The sequence below is a fragment of the Schistocerca piceifrons genome, chromosome 3 (genome assembly GCF_021461385.2).
Source record: "Schistocerca piceifrons isolate TAMUIC-IGC-003096 chromosome 3, iqSchPice1.1, whole genome shotgun sequence".
Lineage (NCBI taxonomy): Eukaryota > Metazoa > Arthropoda > Insecta > Orthoptera > Acrididae > Schistocerca > Schistocerca piceifrons.
The window spans coordinates 872,534,664-872,555,860 of NC_060140.1; the positions used below are offsets into that span (position 1 = coordinate 872,534,664).

Here is a 21,197-nt window from a genome sequence, read left to right on the forward strand (position 1 = left end):
AGTGTTGTCTCCTACAAAACAGTTCCCTTCTGATTGCACACACTTTTTCCAGCGCTTCTGCCACTGATGGAAACATTTCTGGAACTCATCTTCTGTAATATCCTCCAAGACCCTCGTCACAGCTTTTTCGACACCTTGTGTTGTTTGAAAATGGTGTTCTTTGACCGCCGTTTTGACTCTTGAATATAGAAAAAAGTCGCACGGAGCGATATCTGGTGAATAAGGTGGTTGTGGTAATACTGTAATTTGTTTTGAGGTTCAAAATTCTGTACTGACAGGCCAGTATGGGATGGCGCATTATCGTGATGCAGAATCCAATTATCAGCAATGTTGACACGGACACGAAGAACTCTTTTACGAAGTCTTTCTAAAATTTCTTTGTAGTAACATTGGTTAACCGTTTGTCCAGGAGGCACCCACTCTTTATGAACAATTCCCTTGGAAGCAACGAAGCACACAAGCATGTATTTCACTTTTGCCTTTGACATGCGAGTTTTTTTTGGTCTGGGTGATCTCTTTGAGCACCATTGCTAACTCTGGCGTTTTGTCTCTGAATCGTACTGAAAAAACCAACTTTCATCACCAGTGATAACATGGCTCAACAATTCTGGATTGATTTCCATTTGCTCTAACAGATCGGCTGCCACATTTTTCCTTGTTTCTCGCTGTTGTGATGTGAGATTTTTGGAGACCATTTTTGCACAAATCTTTCTCATACCAAGATCTTCAGTTATTATTAGGCGTACCGGTTTTCGATTGATGTCCAGTTCTTCTGCAATCATTTTCACGGATAATCTTCGATCAGATCGTACGAGTTCACGCACCCTGGCCAAGTTGACATCCTTCCGTGACGTTGATGGTCGTTCACTGCAGTCTTCATCAACATTCGTTCTGCCTTCACTAAACATTTTATGCCAACGAAAAACTTGAGCTCTTGAAATAACCTCCTCTCCAAAAGACTTCTGAAGCTTACCGAATGTTTTCGTCTCGTTTTCACCCAATTTAACGCAAAAATAAATGGCATACCGTTGCACAATATTATGCGGTTCCATTTCCGTGACGAGACATGTTAGCTTATTACAGCACAACTCACGACTGAGCAGTTGCATCGATGTGCTGCTTGGAAAGAACCAGCTTATAGACCAAGGTCAAAGATATTGTACCCATGGAAGCCTGCTGGGTTGCCACATCTTGCAAAGAAAATCAGTCTCATTACTTTATTGTCGCACCTCGTATGTGTATTCTTACTTATGTACTTAGATGACTACTGCTCATAGCCGGCCGGGGTGACCGAGCGGTTCTAGGCGCTACAGTCTGGAACCGTGCGACCGCTACGTTCGCAGGTTCGAATCCTGCCTCGGGCATGGATGGGTGTGATTTGCTTAGGTTAGTTAGGTTTAAATAGTTCTAAGTTCTAGGGGACTGATGACCTGAGAAGTTAAGTGCTCAGGGCCATTTGAACCATTTTTGAACTGCTCATATTACCCTCGCTGCACCCTTTCCTACTGACAGTTTACTCCCTAAAATTATCACAGAACATAAAATATTCTGATGTAGAAATCAAGGTCAAATTACACATGTAGAAGCTAAGTGAGCACTTACTATGTACCTACATGTTTAATTTGGCGTTGATACCTACATCGGAATATTTTATGTTCTGAAGATGGCAGTAGCCGAAACAGGTAATAGCGGAGTGCGAAAGTTTGTGTGATCAAGACAGAACTATTAAATAAAGTGCCACAATATGATCATGGACTCATTTTCAGACTGTCTTCAATTGATAAATTACGACAGAAGATGTTAACGAATATGTAAAATACGGTAAGATGCTTCTTTATATGTTTGAAAATTAGAAATTACGGGAAGAGCACAAATTGATAACCATGAGTGTCAGAGAAGCAGAATAGGACGATTCTTTCATTTCAAATTTTCATTTTGATGTACAGCCAAACATTTACAGCGTACATCTTTATTAACTGACTCCTGTCAGCTGATTTTTATGTTTTGCTGTTATTCTGTTTCTCCTGAATGTATAGGTATAGTAATTAAACCTTATAAACAATGACCAACCACAAACACATAAAAGCGTTAGTCAAAAGTGGAAATACGTTTAAGTTGGGGAATAGTAGTTGTGGAGTCTTTAAATGATTATTATTAAATTTTATGAGTAACTTACATTTCGTACACAGTCATATTTCGAATGTAGCTTTCCAGAATGCAGTTTGGCACACTTAGACTTAATATACATCTGTGCAATGCACCGATAATTATGTGATAAGTACCATTCTGGATTATAGCGTGCCAGACGCAATGACAGTGCTTCGTTACATGTTTTTTTTTTTCAAACTGGAGAAACCATTTGCATAGGTGTATCTAAACATTCTTTGGGAAATGTTATCATTAGCGTGTTTCGGTACGAGCAGTTTGAGTTGCGGTTGTTATAACCGACACCGTAGGCTCAAATGAGTTGCTCAAGCTACTCTAACCACCTGAATCGCTTCGGTGTCGCCTGCCCGCAGTACGAGCTGCAGCTGCGCGCCACAGACGCGACGCGCAGGTTGCCTGACGGGCAGGGGCAGGCGCGGCTGGTGGTGCGCGTGGCGGACGCCAACGACCTGCCGCCAGTCTTCCGACGCGCCGTCTACCACGCCGAGCTGCAGGAGGAGGAGGACCCCAGCAGGCTGCCCATCAGGATTCTCACGGTGAGTCAGCTATTAATCAACACAGCTTGAGACAAACTGCAACTCCAGGAAGGATAGCAAATATCCAAATTTTACCTTTTGTGTATGTACAATACAGCAGGAAGAAAATATTTTATCAGGGGAACATCCGCAACTGAAGAACATATTAATGGAATAACATATCCGTCTCAGTTGCCAATAATTTCTTATTTATTGCACGACCGGTTTCCAAGCCCAAAGCTTCATCTTCAGGTGCAGTTGGGCCAGTCAACCATGGGAGGTCACATCCATGTCAAATAAACACATGAGAGCGTAGCACCAGCAACTGTGCTATCAACGGGGGGGGAGGGGGGGCGAAGAGGGGGGGGGGGGGAGAGAGGGCTTGGAGATGAAACTTTAGGTTTGAAAACCGGTCGTGCCCAAATTAAAAGTCACTGGCAGCCGAAGTGGATTTTTTATTCTAACAATAGTAGGAAGAACAAGAGTAAATTTCTAGGTGATTTAGTACACAGAACTTGCGGTGGTATAAGCTGCCTGTTGCATTAGGGGTTGGAATTCTGTTGCTGTGTCGCGCTAGCTTGTGCAGATTCCTTAACCTACGAAATCCAGCGGACCGCGATCTTCTTTTTAATGCTCAAGCTCATCTGACTCCAACTACATTTTCACTTCTACGCCCTGTCGCACAATGGATACACACTCCTCTCTTTATACTACATGTGCTACAACATCAGGTATTAAAAACTACTAAAACGATCAAGGTCGCCACAAGGTTCTGAAACCACAAAACAAGTGTCAGGATAGGACTGTTTCATTACAGTAGTCACGCGCAACTACAGCACACCACATTTGATTTTAAGAAGCACTAATCAAATCTTACGCTAATTATCTACACTAAAACGTCTAGGACACAAACTGTTCCTGGATAGGGGAAACCAACGCCAATGAAACAAGGTAACTGATATACATCTCACCAACGTTGTACACTACTACACTCAAATCCATCCGCCAACTCAGGAGGTTTGATGAAGAAGCCTTGTGCTCCAGGCTGGCTCGTATAACAGAAGTTTGGGCCAGCTGTTCAGGGCCACTACCTCCCTCCACGCTGCTTTAGATTTTAATATCGTTTTATAATAAGTGCGATTGTAAAGAAACTAATCTTACCAGATGACTTGGTGAAAGACAGACCGTCTTTCCCTACATGTCTCGAATACACGAAATAATTTGTATAATAAATAGGACACACACAGATTGAACGAAGGACTGACTTGTTCACTGAATTTTCTGGCGGACTCCAGTATTTTTTAAGCACGCAAGACTAGATACATTGTTGCCTCGAGCAACCCAGCCATTCAACGTTTTTTTAGCTTTACGTTAGTCGGTTAGCTGAATGCGCCATAACGCAGCCGAACTCACCCTTCCACAAAGGGCTGTTGTGTCTCTCTTCAAAGACGCGCCAAGCCTGGTGGGCCACTTTGTACTCTAGCATCCACCCTTACTCCAATTTTCATCACAACCACAGGATCTGACAGTAATCTTGCTATCTCCTTATTTATTTACTCTGTTACATTACAAGCTTCCAACTCAGCCATTAGCAGTTGCTACAGTCCAACTAGGCATCAAATAGAATCATACGGACATGCCAATTCATGTTGCTTTTCCTCTGTGACAGTTCATCTATCGTGGTGACTAGCAAAAGTGCAGTCCCTCGGCAACAAAATGTTTTCAACGGATGAGAAATCTGGAAGCCGTATTGCTTAAGGCGACAGTGAAACATGTCTGGAACTGGGACAGGCCAGCAAAGGCAACATGAGGTCTCGCTTCATTTTGTTTAAAGATTATGTCACTGAAGCCTCGAAAACAGATCACAGCCTTAAGACTACTGCTGTCCAAATCACCTACTATGTGAACTAGACTGACCATGTTGTGTACCTATTGGCACTCCATTCTTTCAAGCCATATGTAGGCCTGTATCACGGTGGCAACTGCATTTACGACAGCATGAATAATGGGTACTTGTCTGAGGAGACATCGTGGTGTCGTTGCCGGGACTAGTATCGGTGGACCTCTTTCTTGTGCGACGTTCAGGGAAGAAGCAAGAATAGTCGCCCTGATGACAGTGTATGGTGCTGCAGAAGTTGTCATAGTCGCACTATCCGACAGGATACTTTACTTCCTCCAAGGAATCCTATTCCCTGAGGCATGACGTAGCTATAAGCCTTCAGGCCTGAGCAAACAATATCTCGGTCGTCCCGGGCGCTAGCCGCTTGAGGCGGTTCGAGATCCTGCGTGACGTTAGATCTCAAACAAGGCGAGCGGAAACATTGCGGAACGATGAACAGCGGTATCGATATGTCACCGTCATACCGCTGTCAAATTCCGACACTTGCTGGCAACTATATCTCCAGTTTTTTTTTTTTTTTTTTAAGTCATCGGTCTTTTTTAATTCAACATTCTGGCGGCTACAGCTGTTATCAGTGTACCAGTGTTTCATATTTGCGATGACTTATCTCTCATTTACGTTAACCTGTGATCATACACACTTAAATATGTTACCTAGACAAATTTATTCCCTAAATTTCATATTTGATTACGCTACGTTAACTATTTTTTGATGTGAATTTTTTCCGTCAGGTTATCAGTTTAGCATTTATTTCAAAGAAATTAAATACAGCTCGAGAACAATCACGAATACAAGAGAAAAGACCAAAATTCTTTCAAACTCTAGAGTGCATAGGAACATAATCCAGAGGAAACAATTTTTAAATTCCCAACACTGTGTTACAAAATTTTATGTGAAGTAAATAGCTGTGGTCACAAAACATTGTTAATTACAAAGGCTGTTACAGACTGGCGAAACCACGCTCTCAGGCCTGCCTCATACCAGCAGCTGCACCGGCTGTTTTCTGAACACACTGATTACAGTTTGGTACAGCAAAATTCTAAAACAACAGACGAGTGTACATGTAATATCAAACAATGATTTCAGAAGCCCACAGGCCACCTCGAGCTCTGGATTGCAACACAGCACCAGTAACATTAATTAATAAAGTATTTTCAAAAATAGGAAACGTTTAATGCCTAAGTTTAAATGAAATATACACGGCGTCAGCTAATGGCGCTGCACTGTTACTCAGCTGTCAATTTACTTGAAAAGGCAACACATAGACACTAGCAACAATCGTCCAATAGCAAACAATTAGAGAAAGGTTGTTTTGATAAGCTAATCGGCCAGCGACTGCAAACTTAACGTTGTTAAACAAGAGTGTATTTTCGATAAATTCGCCACGCTTACGATAACTTAATAAAATGGAAATCACACAAAAGATTTAAAAGGAGCTTTAAACAAATATGAAAATAAAACGCCTTTTTGAAAAAGCAACCACCGTATTGACATATCTAATTAAGATAAGGCTAATACAGCCGAATGGTGTTAGGAGCAGGGCAAAATACACTAAACAATCAAAACACAGACAACGAACAAAGTTTTAAAGAGTTACAGGTGCTCATCCATATCATATCGAAGCAAAGCTCAGTTATGTTCATCCATATAGATGATTTTTTAGGAGATCTTTGTATAATGCACTGGTGACAGTGTTCCCTCTAGGCATGTAATGCTCCAAAATGACGCCTTTTTCGTCCCAAAAGAGAGTCAGCATAACCTTCCCTGCTGATGGTTCTGTTCGAAACTTTTTTGGTTTTGGTGGTGAGGAATGGCGCCATTCCTTGCTCGCTCTCTTCGTTTCCGGTTGGTGGAAGTGAACCGAGGTTTCGTCCCCAGTAACGATTCTTGCAAGGAAGCCATCACCTTCTCGTTCAGAGCGCCGAAGAAGTTCTTCTCAAGCATCAACACGTCGTTCTCTCATTTCAGGAGTCAGCTGCCGTGGCACCCATCTTGCAGACACTTTGTGAAACTGGAGCACATCATGCACAATGTGGTGTGCTGACCCATAACTAATCTGTAAACATGCTGCATTGTCATTCAATGTCACTCGGCGACTTCCCTTCACTATGGTTTGAACTGCTGCAATGTTCTGTGGAGTCACAGCTCGTTGTGCCTGACCTGGACGAGGAGCATCTTCCACTGAAGTCACAGCATTTCCGAACTTCCTACTCCATTCGTAGACTTGCTCCTGTGACAAACATGCATCACCGTACTGAACCTTCATTCATCGATGAATTTCAATAGGTTTCACTCCTTCACTACACAAAAACCGAATAACAGAATGCTGTTCTTCCCTGGTGCAAGTCGTAAGTGGGGCGGCTATCTTTATACAGATACTGCGACGGTATGTGTGCATCTGCACTATGCTGCCACCTTCAGGCCATTCTGCCCGCTGTTTGCAGCACGCTTACCAACTTGCAGGATAATGGGGCGAAATTTCGATTTGTTATTACAAATTTAAGGTTTTCATTTGACTCACCCTCGTATGTAAAAGATTTAGGAGATAATCTGAGCGGCCCTCTTAGATGGTTTGCAGATGATACTGTCATTTACCTACTTGTAAAGTATCAGAAGATCAAAACCAACTGCTAAATGACCTTGAGACGCTATAGCAATTGTCTATGGGAACTGTATCTAACAACAAGAAAGAGTAATGACCCAGAAACACCCAAATTTTATAAAAACTACTGTGCTACATTAAGAAAGGTTATTAAAAAGTCCAGAAGCATGTGCATCATGTCTGAGATTAATACCTCTGACAACAAAATCACAACAATTTGGAATATTATTACAAGGGAGACAGGGCAACCAAGAGTACAGGATGGCGGTAACACCATCAGAGCGAATGGAAACTTGATAAACAACAAGCTGGAAGTCGAAAACATTTTGAATACTCATTTTTTAAATGTTGTAGGGAAAATAGGATCTAAATGTTCATTAGAAGAAGCAAGGCAGTTAATGGAAGAGGCCTTACCCACTCCATTTGATACAATTGAAATTCGACCCACCTCTCCTTCCGAAATTAGGAAGATAATAAACTCTCTCAAGAATAAAAGCTCACATGGAATTAATGGCATTTCCAGCAGGATAATAAAAGTTTGTTCCCAATAAATAAGTGGGATTCTTAGCCACATATGTAATAGCTCTCTGAAGCAGGGTATTTTTCCAGATAGACTGAAGTATGCCATTGTTAAACCACTGCATAAAAAAGGGGGATACGTCTAACGTCAACAACTACCGCCCAATATCTCTTCTGACTGCCTTATCTAAAATTCTTGAAAAAGTAATGTATTGTGGAGTAGCTTCACACATTAGTAAAAATAAAGTTTTAACAAAATGTCAGTTTGGTTTCCAGAAGGGTTTTTCAACGGAAAATGCTATATATACTTTCACTAATGAAATATTAAATGCTCTGAGTAACCGGAAGTCACCTGTTGGGATTTTTTGTGATCTATCAAAGGCTTTTGATTGTGTAAATCATGGAATACTTCTAGATAAGCTCAAGTACTGTTGTATGAATGGGACAGTGCTAAAATGGTTTAAATCATACCTAACTGGAAGAAAAAAAGCTCATCATTGAGTAAAAGAGTGTTCATTTCACAAAAGCGTGTAATCAGAATAATTGCTGGAGCTCATCCAAGATCATCCTGCAGACACTTATTTGAAGAGCTAGAGATCCTCACTGTAGCCTCACAATATATATTCACTTATGAAATTTGGTATTAACAATCCGAACGAATTCAGAAGTAATAGCAGTGTACATGGCTACAACACTAGGAGAAAGGATTATCTTCACTACTCAGGGTCAAATCTAACTTTGGCTCAGAAGGGGGTAAATTATGCTGCCACAAAAGTCTTTGGTCACTTACCTAACAGCATCAAAAGTCTGACAGATAGCCATATAGCATTTAAAAGGAAATTAAAAGAATTTCTTAATGGCAACTTCTTCTACTCATTAGATGAATTTTTGGATACAGTAAGTGGGTATTTTCCCCAAACCCCACAAAAAAAAATTTAAAATATTAAGTGACATGTAACATTTTATGTAATGTAATATCTTGTATAGACACCTTTTATTAACCTGACACGTTCCACATCATTACGAAGTGTCGTATTCATGATCTATGGAAAAAGTACTAATCTAATCTGAATAATGAAAAGTGCGAGGTCATCCACATGTATAGAAAAGTAAATCCGTTAAATTTCGGTTACGCGATAAATCACAGAAATTTAAAGGTTGTCAGTTCAACTAAATACCTAGGAAGCACAATTATTAACAACTTAAATTGTAGTGAAGGTATATCACAGACTGCGTTTTATTGCCAGAAAATTTATAGTACGCAACAGATCTACGAAAGCGACCGCTTACATCTCGCTAATTCGTTCTCTGTTAGACTGTTGTTGTGCTGTTTGGGATCCTTACCAGACAGGATTCACGGAGAGCATTGAAGAAATCCAAAGAAGCGCAGTCAGTTATGTATTATTGCGAAATGGGGCAGAAAGTGTCACGAATATAACACAAGGGTTGGGGTGGCAGTCGTAAAACAAAGGTCCTTTGCGTTGCGGCGAGACCTTTTCACAAAATTTCTATCACCATCTTTCTCCTCTGAATGTGAATAAATTTTACATTCGCCAACTTAGATACGGATAAACGACCATCATAATAAAAGAAGAGGAATAAGAGCTCGTACAGAAAGATTTAAGTGATCATTTTTTCCACGCGCTGTTAGAAATAGTCTAAATGTGGTTCGCAGAACCCTCCGCCAAGCACTCAAGTGTGAACTGGAGTGTACTCATGTAGATGTAGACCTGCAATGGACGTACTACACAAGCTACTGAGCTTACTCATTTAAAAATCTCGAGCACACATAGGCTTCTATTTTTAAGGAAAGCAGATTTTCTCCGCTCTTTAATTAGGCCTGAAAACTGAGGAGCTCTAGCGCCATAAAGGGAATCCCTCCGCCATTGGTTAGCAGCAGCCCGCTGAGCAGAGGGCGCCGCCAGTTTCGGCCCTCCCCTTTATGCCTAATGAAATGCCTCGTAACAAACAATTCCCAAGCAGCGGAAATCCCGCCGCGTAATACAGGCTACGTTCCACCACCGCAAACGCGCCTGCTAATGCAGAAATAATTGAAATGAACGTCCAATGCTCTACTGCGTTCCTGAATTCTCGAAATTCCGATAAATACGTAGTTGAAGTCTCGTGAATGCCACGAAAGATTATGCGCTCACGTAACCAAACACGTTTCAGTAAATTAGTATAATTAGGAATGCCTCCAGGAATTTGTAGATGGATTTAGTACAACTATGTACGTTACGAATTTTAGGAAATGAGGAAATTACTAAGTAAAGAAGCAGATGAGTGTTGATAACATAAAAATAGTCATATCATTGGTAACTAGGAGACTTAGGGGAGTTGATCATACGCTTGATATGAATGGTTTCTGTTTCCGAACTATCTGACACCTTTGGCGATAAGTGGAACGGTCTACCCGACGGGATGCCCTAGCCACACGACATTTTATTTCATTTCATTATAGTCGCCCTCGAGAAAGTAGATTGCACAAGGTCGCTGCTGACCTTGCAGTGTTGCCGCATCAGGTGCCAGCTAGTTTGTCGCCACAGTTCGCTCTTTGCGTGTTTTGTTACGCTTTAGTCCGTGATCTCGTTTTGCTTTACATATACACTGACGGAAACAAACTGCAACACCGAAAAATGATGTAGAGCAATGGAATTATCGGTATACATTTATCTACGTTGAACATATGTGAGTGATTTTGTTTCCAATGGGCTCGCAGCTCGATATAAGTCGTGTAAAGACATTACGAATTAAGTCCAAAAAGCTGCTTCTTTTTTTAAGATGTTTATTTAATCACGACAAGCCTGTTTCAGCACTATTGTCACCATCAGGCGATCTGAAACTAATGGTTTTATTATATACTATTTTCTAGGGCAGACGGTAGCGTACTTGTCATATATGAGATTGACAACCATACATTTATGGAATTCTTAACTTACCTATAACATCGCTGGTTAGTCACCTAAGCGTTTTTATTACGTCTTTTAAAGTTATTTTATGACGTAGCTTTCATAGACTATATTTGTTGGAATTATAGCCTGAATTTTATTTGTTGTGTGTGAAAATTTTTTTGTTTGACGTTTAACCAACGTTGTTATAAGTTTACATCAGAGCAGTTACTTACCGATTTCCCTTAGTTACCGTGTTCATTTTTATCTGTGAATGTGTGACTGGTTTGGCTTAGCTTATGTCTTTGATTGTTTATCCTTTTTCATGATCGATGATTAGAATAAAGTTTTCTGTATAGTGTTTATGTTTTAGATCTAACTGCTCGTTGAGTATTTGTTGTGGATATTTGTGTGCATGTGTGTAGATTTCGAACTCTTCCAGAATATTGAGTAAGCTACCTTTAGGTGTTATATGCAAAATTTGGATTACATTGCAAGATGGCAGGTTAATGAAAGCGTGAGATGAGCCATTGCAAGTGCGAAAGAGTAAAATCTCCTCCACGCCGTGAAGACCCAACGGTACCTACCGGCCGCGGTGTCATCCTTTCCCCAAAGGCGTCACCGGATGCGGATATGGAGGGGCATATGGTTGGCACACCGCTCTCCCGGCCATATGTCATTTTCCGAGACCGGAGCCGCTACTTCTCACTCAAGTAGCTCCTCAGTTTGCCTCACAATGTCTGAGTGCACTCAGCTTGCCAACAGCGCTCGGCAGACCGAATGGTTACCTATCCAAGTGCTAGCCCAGTCCGACAGCGCTTAACTTCGGTTATCTGACGGGAACCGGTGTTACCACTATGGCAAGGCCGTTGGCGCAAATGCGAAAGGCTGGTGCATTAATAACAATGTTGAATGCGAGCACGCATACATGCCTGTTGTATTTGGTCGGTCAATATAGGGATGGATAAGAGCTCAGATGGAAACCCAGTTCTAAGCAAAGAAGGGAAAGCAGAAAGATGGAAGGAGTATATAGAGAGTCTATACAAGGGCGATGTTCTTGAGTACAATATTATAGAAATGGAAGAGAATGTAGATGAAGATGAAATAGGAGATATGATACTGCTTGAAGAGTTTGACAGAGCACTGAAAGATCTAAGTCGAAACAAGGCCCCGGGACTAGACAACATTCCATTAGAACTACTGACAGCCTTGGGAGAGCCAAGCCTAACAAAAGTCTACCATCTAGTAAGCAAGATGTATGAGACAGGCGAAATACCCTCAGACTTCAAGAAAAATATAATAATTCCAATCCCAAAGAAAGCAGGTGTTGACAGATGTGAAAATTACCGAACTATCAGTTTAATAGGCCAAGACTGCAAAATATTAACACGAATTCTGTACAGACGAATGGAAAAAGCCGACCTCGCGGAAGATCTGTTTGGATTCCGTAGAAATGTTGGAACACGTTAGGCAATACTGACCCTACGACTTATCTTAGAAAATAGATTAAGGAAAGGCAAACCCACGTTTCTAGCATTTGTAGACTTAGAGAAAGCTTTTGACAATGTTGACTGGAATACTCTCTTTCAAATTCTGAGGTCGCCAGGGGTAAAATACAGGGAGCGAAAAGCTATTTATAATTTGTACAGAAACCAGATGGCAGTTATAAGAGTCGAGGGACATGAAAGGGAAGCAGTGGTTGGGAAGGGAGTGAGACAGAGTAGTAGCCTCTCGCCGATGTTATTCAATCTGTATATTGAGCAAGCAGTAAAGGAAACATAAGAAAATTTCGGAGCAGGAATTAAAATCCATGGAGAAGAAATAAAAACTTTGATGACATTGTAATTCTCTCAGAGACAGCAAAGGACTTGGAAGAGCAGTTGAACGGAATGGACAGTTTCTTGAAAGGAGGATATAAGATGAACATCAACAAAAGCAAAACGAGGGTAATAGAATGTAGTCCAATTAAATCGGGTGATGCTGCGGGAATTAGATTAGGAAATGAAACGCTTAAAGCAGTAAATGAGTTTTGCTATTTGGGGAGCAAAATTACTGATGATGGTCGAAGTAGAGAGGATATAAAATGTAGACTGTGAAAGGGAAGAAAAGCGTTTCTGAAGAAGAGAAATTTGTTAACATCCAGTATTGATTTAAGTGTCAGGAAGTCATTTCTGAAAGTATTCGTATGGAGTGTAGCCATGTATGGAAGTGAAACATGGACGATAAATAGTTTGGACAAGAAGAGAATAGAAGCTTTCGAAATGTGGTGCTACAGAAGAATGCTGAAGATTAGATGGGTAGATCACATAACTAATGAGGAAGTATTGAATAGAATTAGGGAGAAGAGAAATTTGTGGCACAACTTGACAAGAAGAAGGGATCGGTTGGTAGGGCATATTCTGAGGCAGCGTACTGGAGGGCAGCGTGGAGGGTAAAAATCGTAGAGAGAGACCAAGAGATGATTACACTAAACACATTCAGAAGGATATAGGTTGCAGTAGATACTGGGAGATGAAGAACCTTGCACAGGATAGAGTAGCATGGAGAGCTGCATCAAACCAGTCTCTGGACTGAAGACCACAACAACAACAATAATGCTGGTTAATGCTGGATTCTGGAGTTGCCTTCCGATCTTGTCGTACATGGGCTCGACTGGCGATGGATCTACTGATCGACTAGGCTAAGGCAACAAGTTGACTCTCTGTAGAGCATGTTTGGCTACAACTGCGGTATGTGGGGGAGCATTATTGTACTGAAAAACACTCCCTTGAATGTCGTCCATGGATGGGAGCGTAACAGGTTAAATCACTAAACTGACGTATAAATTTGAGGTTAGTGTGCGTGGGACAACCACGAGATTGCTCCTGCTGTCACACGAAATCGCACCCCAGACCTCAACTCAAGGTGAAGGTCCAGTGTGTCTAGCATGCAGATTGGTTTGTTACAGGCCCTCAACTGGCCTCCTTCCAATCTCCGTGCGATCACCACAGGCACAGAGGTAGAACCAGCTTTCATCAGAAAACACAACAGATCTCTATCCTGCCGTCCTGTGAGCTCTCGCTTGACGCCATTGAAGTCGCAAATGGCGATGGTTTTTGGGTCAGCGGAATGCGAGCAACAGATTGTCTGGCTTGGAGCTGTCCTTGAAGTAACTGATTTCTAACAGTGCGTTGTGTCACTGTGGTGCCAACATCTGCTCAAATTGCTGCTGCACATGCAGTACGATGCACCAGAGACATACTTCGCTAGGCAGTGCCACGTGGCCGTCCAGAGCCCAATATTCTTGTGAGCATACATTCTGGTAACCACCACAGCCAAGTCTTTCTACAGTATCGCAGAAGAAACATCCATCTACTCGTAGCTCTATTGCACGGCCTCTTTCAAACCCATTGAGGTGTTGATGACGGCTTTTCTGCCGCCTTAAAGGCATTCTTGATTAGCATCAACTCATCACGTCCTATCTCAAAAGGTAGCTAACGCTATCGCTGTTACAGCGTATATTTAAAGCAAAACCTCGTTTGTAAGCTACTAGCGCCACTCTTATCTCCGACTGGCGCGAAATTTTAATAGACAGCACCTTTCATATGCATAACCTTTCGGTTAGTGTACCGTGTTCAAAGATTTGCAGGTCAGTACGATCATGCAACATTATGCCGTCTCACACCATAACACCTGGACTAGCAAGACGGTCATGTTCCTGGGTGCACCACCTGTCGGTATATGAAGGTACATCCAGCATTGTCGAATATGATCATTTTGAGGATCCACGTGTTATGATATGGGGAGCAATGATGTTGCATGGAAGCACTGACCTCTTGCGGCGCGGCACGTTTCTTTTTACCGCCCTGCCAGTGTCCAGCAATGTTCATTTGTCTAGCTAAAAGCTGTAGTAGAAAATACTAGACCACTACTGTCTACTGCAGGTCGCAACATACATAGAATTATCCGGTAAACGGGATGTGGCTAGTACTGAAATAAAAGTTTTAACTCGGCAATGTAAATTTTCAGGTGTATTTTTACGATAAAGATCACAGTTAATAGTGCCAAGTCTGTACAAAGTGTCTACACAATGTAAAGTTCCCGCGCACACCACAATCACACACGTAGCCAGCTTATGGTATTTACACCCGTTACCGAATTTAATAGAGTTCACTAGATCGTTTAGTTATGAGAATGCTCGCTCAAATGTTGTGCACTCTGCTCTACACGTAATACCTGTTCCCGTCTTAGACCGCACAACACGCCACGCAGTTTTAACTAACAGTCAAAAGCAATAATTTTGATATTCCGTCCGAAATTCCACACGACTTTCACTACACCGTTCACTTAAACACACTTTGTACTACTTTGCGAACTCATAATTAGCATTTTTCCGCGATTTTACAGTACTTTCTTCGGAGCTCCTTTCAGTGAGATGTTACTAGTTCGAACCCTCAGCCACGACTGACTTAGATCGCACCAAAGGCTTTGTTCCCAGCATAGATTGGCGCGAGCCTGCATTTTTCTGACTGGCTGATATCACAAACAGCAAATCAGGTTGCAGTATTATCCCGCGCTAACCCGCGATTTACTTCAATGACCAATCATAGTAAAACACTTCTTTCTATGGCAATTGCTAAATAAATAAATTTAGAAAAGTATCAAATACAAAATTACTCCTTCAGAAACTACCGATTAATTTGTGTTCTAGTCACGATTTATTAGTACCTAAACTGAGTGCACATTTAATTATAGTAAATCCCCTGTATAGTTTAACTGGTACTTCGTGAATAAACAAAACAATTTTCATTTACTTCTGTTCTTCTCACTCATACAACACTCACACTGCCAATTACTACACATATAAAACAATTATAATTATGCAAACACATTAAATATTACTCAAACATAACTTTACAACATTGACTACGACTGCTAGCACTGTCCGTCAACTGCTGACCTCTGCCGCCAACTAGTACAACTACGTGCAGCTCTGTAACTCAGGTCCATGTCAGCTCGTGACATCTATCGATGACTCATGTCTATAACGATATCGTCCTAACAAGTGACAGGAGCGATGCGAAGGCGCTAAGCCTCACTCTGAATCTTTGAACACGGTGCATTAACGGATGAACTTTGTTGTGATTTTCTACTACTTCCTCATATGCGTCACGTGAGGGGTGCTTTGTACCTGAGTTCATTTTTATGGCGGAAAATGCGGCCGCATCGAACAGCTCAGGTGGTGGACCTCTCGGAATGAAAGGATATTCGGCGACTGGACTGCTTGTCCTTCCCCCGACTTAAGTACCATCGAGAGGGATGCATTGCGGAGATGTATTTCAGTACGTCCACACGCACAAAGAACCATCCACGAGTTGTCAACCGCGTTGGTGGATGAATGGAACGCCCTACAGCAAGAACTGGTTCCAACCTTGCGGCCAGCATGGGAGCACCTTGCAGAGCATTATACTGCCGGCCGTGGTTAACCTGCGTTTTGTAATGCCCATGGTACCATCATGTGTCAGGTTACTTCAGCGCAGCTATTGTCTTTGAATAAAAGTGTCATTTCTGTTCGTCCCATTTCGAATTTCTTTGACCTACCTCCTGACTATACTACTGTTGTTCTTTCTATGTTTGGTTCAAGGTTGATTGAAATATGATACTTGGCAGAGACAAGTCATTCGAGAGTTACTTTTGCCTTTAAGTTTTGCACGGCAGTGTATGATCATCAGGTATAGGGATACGAAACACAATAAGTAAGTCGAGTGAGGGTATTTTTATACAGAGGACGCAGCATCTTACCTTGAATCAAGGATAATCGGCGGTTCAAATGGTTCAAATGGCTCTGAGCACTATGGGACTTAACATCTATGGTCATCAGTCCCCTAGAACTTAGAACTACTTAAACCTAACTAACCTAAGGACAGCACACAACACCCAGCCATCACGAGGCAGAGAAAATCCCTGACCCCGCCGGGAATCGAACCCGGGAACCCGGGCGTGGGAAGCGAGAACGCTACCGCACGACCACGAGATGCGGGCGATAATCGGCGGAAGTAGAAGTAAATTCAGGCGTGTCCCATGGAAGTGCGTTTCGACCCTTGCTGTTCATGTTGTATGTTAATGCCTTGCAGACAATATTAATACCAACTTCAACGCCGCGGTTACTATGTACTCGGCCTACAGAAATAATGTTCACTCACCATAAGGTGATTTCTTCTTCTGCAGTCCGGTCCACACGCCTTCGCTGTTGAAAACGAATGGTGTTCCTCTGCGGGAAAAGCTGTGGTAGAAGCTGTAGCATTATACAAGTCCATCGGGTGCAACGAACAACCAACTCTGGCCGTAATAACGGCCTTGATACGCCTGGGCATTGAGTCGAACACAACTTGGATGGCGTGCACAGGTACAGCTGCCCACGTACCTTCAGCACGATACCACAGTTCATCAAGAGTAGTGACTCGCGTATTGTGACGAGCCAGTTGCTCGGCCACCATTGGCCAGACGTTTTCAATTGGTGAGATATCTGGAGAATGTGCTGGCCAGGGCAGCAATCGAACATTTTCTGCAACCAGAAAGGCCCGTACAGGACCTGCAACAGGCGGTCGTGCATTATCACGCTGAAATGTAGGGTTTCGCAGGGATCGAATGAAGGGTAGAGCCACGGGTCGTAACACATCTGAAATGTAACGTCGACTGTTCAAAGTGCTGTCAATGCGAGCAAGACGTGACCGAGACGTGTAACCGATGGCACCCCCATACCATCACGCCGGGTGATACGCCAGTATGGCGATGACGAATACACGCTTCCAATGTGCGTTCACCGCGATGTCGCCAAACACGGATGCGACCATCATGATTCTGTAAACAGAACCTGGATTCACCCGATAAAATGACGTTTTGCCATTCGTGCACCCAGGTTCGTCGTTGAGTACACCATCGCAGGCGCTCCTGTCTGTGATGCAGTGTCAAGGGTAACCGCAGCCATGGTCTCCGAGCTGATAGTCCATGCTGCTGCAAACGTCGTCGAACTGTTCGTGCAGATGGTTGTTGTCTTGCAAACGTCCCCATCTGTTGACTCAGGGATCGAGACGTGGCTGCACGATCCGTTACAGCCATGCGGATAAGATGCCTGTCATCTCGACTGCTAGTGATACGAGGCCGCTGGGATCCAGCACGGCGTTCCGTATTACCCTCCTGAACCCACCGATTCCACATTCTGCTAACAGTCGTTGGATCTCGACCAACGCGAGCAGCAATGTCGCGATACGATAAACCGCAATCGCAATAGGCTACAATCCGAACTTTATCAAAGTCGGAAACGTGATGGTACGCATTTCTCCTCCTTACTCGAGGCACCACAACAACGTTTCACCAGGTAAAGCCGGTGAACTGCTATTTGTATATGAGAAATCGGTTAGAAACTTTCCCCGTGTCAGCACGTTGTAGGTGTCGCCACTGGCGCCAACCTTGTGTGAATGCTCTGAAAAGCTAATCATTTGCATATCACAGCATCTTCTTCCTGTCGGTTAAATTTCGCTTCTGTAGCACGTCATCTTTGTGGTGTAGCAATTTTAATGGCCAGTAGTGTAATAACAACGAGGAACAATTCTCATTATTTTTACAGCTGGAATATTAGTGGATATTCTCCGAGCGCGCGTGCGCGTGCATGTGTGTGTGTGTGTGTGTGTGTGTGTGTGTGTGTGTGTGTGTGTGTGTGTGTGTCAGAGAGAGAGAGAGAGAGAGAGAGAGAGAGAGAGAGAGAGAACGAGAGAGAACCGCCTCAGCCAGGTCTGCCCGCCCTGCCTGTACAGGTGGAGGCTGTGGACGGGGATTCCGGCCGCCCCCAGGACGTGGTGTATTCCCTGTCCGGACCCGGCGTTTCCCCAGACGGCACCGGACACTTTAGCATCGACGCCCGTACTGGAGACGTCTTCCTGCTCAAGGTGAGTGCGCCGCCTGTCGGAGAAACTCTCTGCTGAGAGTATCGCACGCCTCAGCTAAGTTGACGGACGCTTAGTACTGCGTTCCTCCGCCTCTCGCACAAGCACCAAACCTTCGGGATGCACATTAGGCTAAACCTGGTTCAACTCGGTAATAATTGTGTTCATTCATATTTTTCTATTTTATTATCATAAAAGCGTCCAAAAATAATTGCTTATCATGTTGTATTGGCATTATTCTAAAATATTACTTCTGCTTACTTGAGCCCACAGTCCTAGAATATTTTGAAAATAACAGCCTTTTCGTGTTTTAAACATTCTGTGGCTGTGTTCTCAGCAACTGTGGTGCATAGATATGAAATGTAACAGTCATCCAACCGGTTGCGTGTGCAAGATGTTGGCTGACTGCTACATTTTATATAATAACAGGGCTTTTCGCCTGGACCGTGATTTACGTTCACGATTACAGCTATTCTTCCGATCGCAAGTAATACCAGTAACAGCATAAAGTCCTAAAAGACCTTTTGCATTGTAGGGAAATATTGTAAAAGTCGAACTGCTCTTTTAAATTATAGCACTTCCTACCTTGTATTGTATTGAACTGGGGACCTAGAAACGACGGAGAGGCTTCGTCCCCGCCGTAGCCCTCAGCGGTTCACAACCCCACAACAGGATACAGCAGTCCACTCACCCCACCGCCACCCACCCCGAACCCAGGGTTACTGTGCGATTCGGCCCCCAATGACCTCCCGGGAACGTCTCACACCAGACGAGTGTAACACTAAATGTTTGCGTGGTGTACACGTACGTGGAGACAGTGTTTGCGCAGCAATCGCCGACATAGTGTAACTGAGGCGGAAAAAGGGGAACCAGCCCGCATTGGCCGAGGCAGATGGAAAACCGCCTTAAAAACCATCCACAGACTGGCCGGCATACCGGACCTCGACACTAATCCGCCGGACGTATTCCTGCCGGGGACCGGCACGCCTTCCCGCCCGGAAAGCAGTGCGTCAGACCGCACGGCTAACGGGCGGGCCACTTCCTACATTACTATGAAATGAGTCGATTTATATTAAACTTAGATCACAAAAATCATGGGATACCTCTTAACATCGTGTCGGATCTCCTCTTGCCCGGCGTGGTGCAACAACTCGACGTAGCATGGGCTCAACAATTCGTTGGATGGTTCAAATGGCTCTGAGCACTACGAGACTTAACATCTGAGATCATCAGTCCCCTATACTTATAACTACGTAAACCTAACTAACCTAAGGACATCACACACATCCTTGCCCGAGGCAGTATTCGAACTATCGACTGTAGCAGCCTCGAGGTTCCGGACTGAAGTGCCTAGAACCGCACGGCCACAGCGGCCAGCCCAAGTCGTTGGAAGTCTCCTGCAGAAATAGTGAGCCATTCTGCCCCTACAGCCGTCCATAATTGTGAAAGTGTTGCCGAGGAGCAGTTTGTGCACGAACTGACCTCTCGATTACGTCCCATAAATGTACGACGGGATTCATGTCGGGCCCCTCTGGGTGACCAAATCATTCGCTCGAATTGCGAACAATTGTGGCTTGGTCACACAGCGCATTGTTGTTTGGGAACGTGAAGTACATGAATGGCTGAAAATTTGCCTCCAAGCAGCCGAACATAACCATTTTTAGTCGACCATCGGTTCAATTGGACCATAGGACCAGACCATTCTATGTAAACACAGCCGACACCGTTATGCAGCTATTGCCAAGTTGCACAGTGCCTTGCTGACAAATTGGGTCCATGGTTTCGTGGGGTCTGCGGCCACGCTCGAACCCTACCATCAGCTCTTACCAACTGAAATCCAGTCGTCCAGGTCCAACCAATACGGTTACGAGCTCAGGAGAGGCGCTGCAAGCGACGCCTTGCTGTTAGCGAAAGCGCTCTCGTCGGTCGTCTGCTATCATAGACCATTAACGCCGAATTTCGCCGCAGTGTGCTATCGGGTACGTTCTTCGTACGTCCCACACTGATAACTGCGGTACTTTCACGCAGTGTTGCTTATCTGTTAGCACTAATAACGCCACTGCTCTCGGTGGTTAAGAAAGCCGTCCGCCACCGCTTTGTCCACGGTGAGAACTAATGACTGAAATGTAATATTCTCGACACACTCTTGACGGCGTGGACCTTGGAATACTGAATTTCCTAACGATTTTCGAAATGGGACGTCCCATGCATCTAGCTCCAACTACCATTCTGCGTTTAAAGTCTGTTAATTCTCATCGTGCGGTCATAATCACGTCGGAACCCTTTTCACTTGTTACGGAACTTCCTGGCAGATTAAAACTGTGTGCCGGACCGAGACTCGAACTCTGGACCTTTGCCTTTCGCGGGCAAGTGCTCTACCGACTGAGCTACCCAAGCACGACTCACACCCGGTCTTCACAGATTTAATTCCGCCAGTAAAAAACATTTCATTCTAGAAACCCTTTTCACTTGAATCGCCTGGGTACAAATGACACCTTCGCCAATGCACTGCCCATTTATACCCTGCGTGTCCAGTACTACCACCATCTGTATATGTCCATCTCACTTTCCCACGACTTTTGTAACCTCAGTGTAATTCATGTTCATTCATATTTTAGACGGATAGCAGAACAGGATGTCGTCGTATATTACGTTATTTAGTTATGATCTGAAAATTTCTATAAA

At 43.5% G+C, this 21,197-nt stretch overlaps 1 pseudogene; it reads right to left on the reverse strand.

Annotated features, from left to right (window-relative positions):
* Positions 1-11,346: 11,346 nt before the first annotated feature.
* Positions 11,347-11,464, reverse strand: LOC124790393 (annotated as a pseudogene).
* Positions 11,465-21,197: the final 9,733 nt, after the last annotated feature.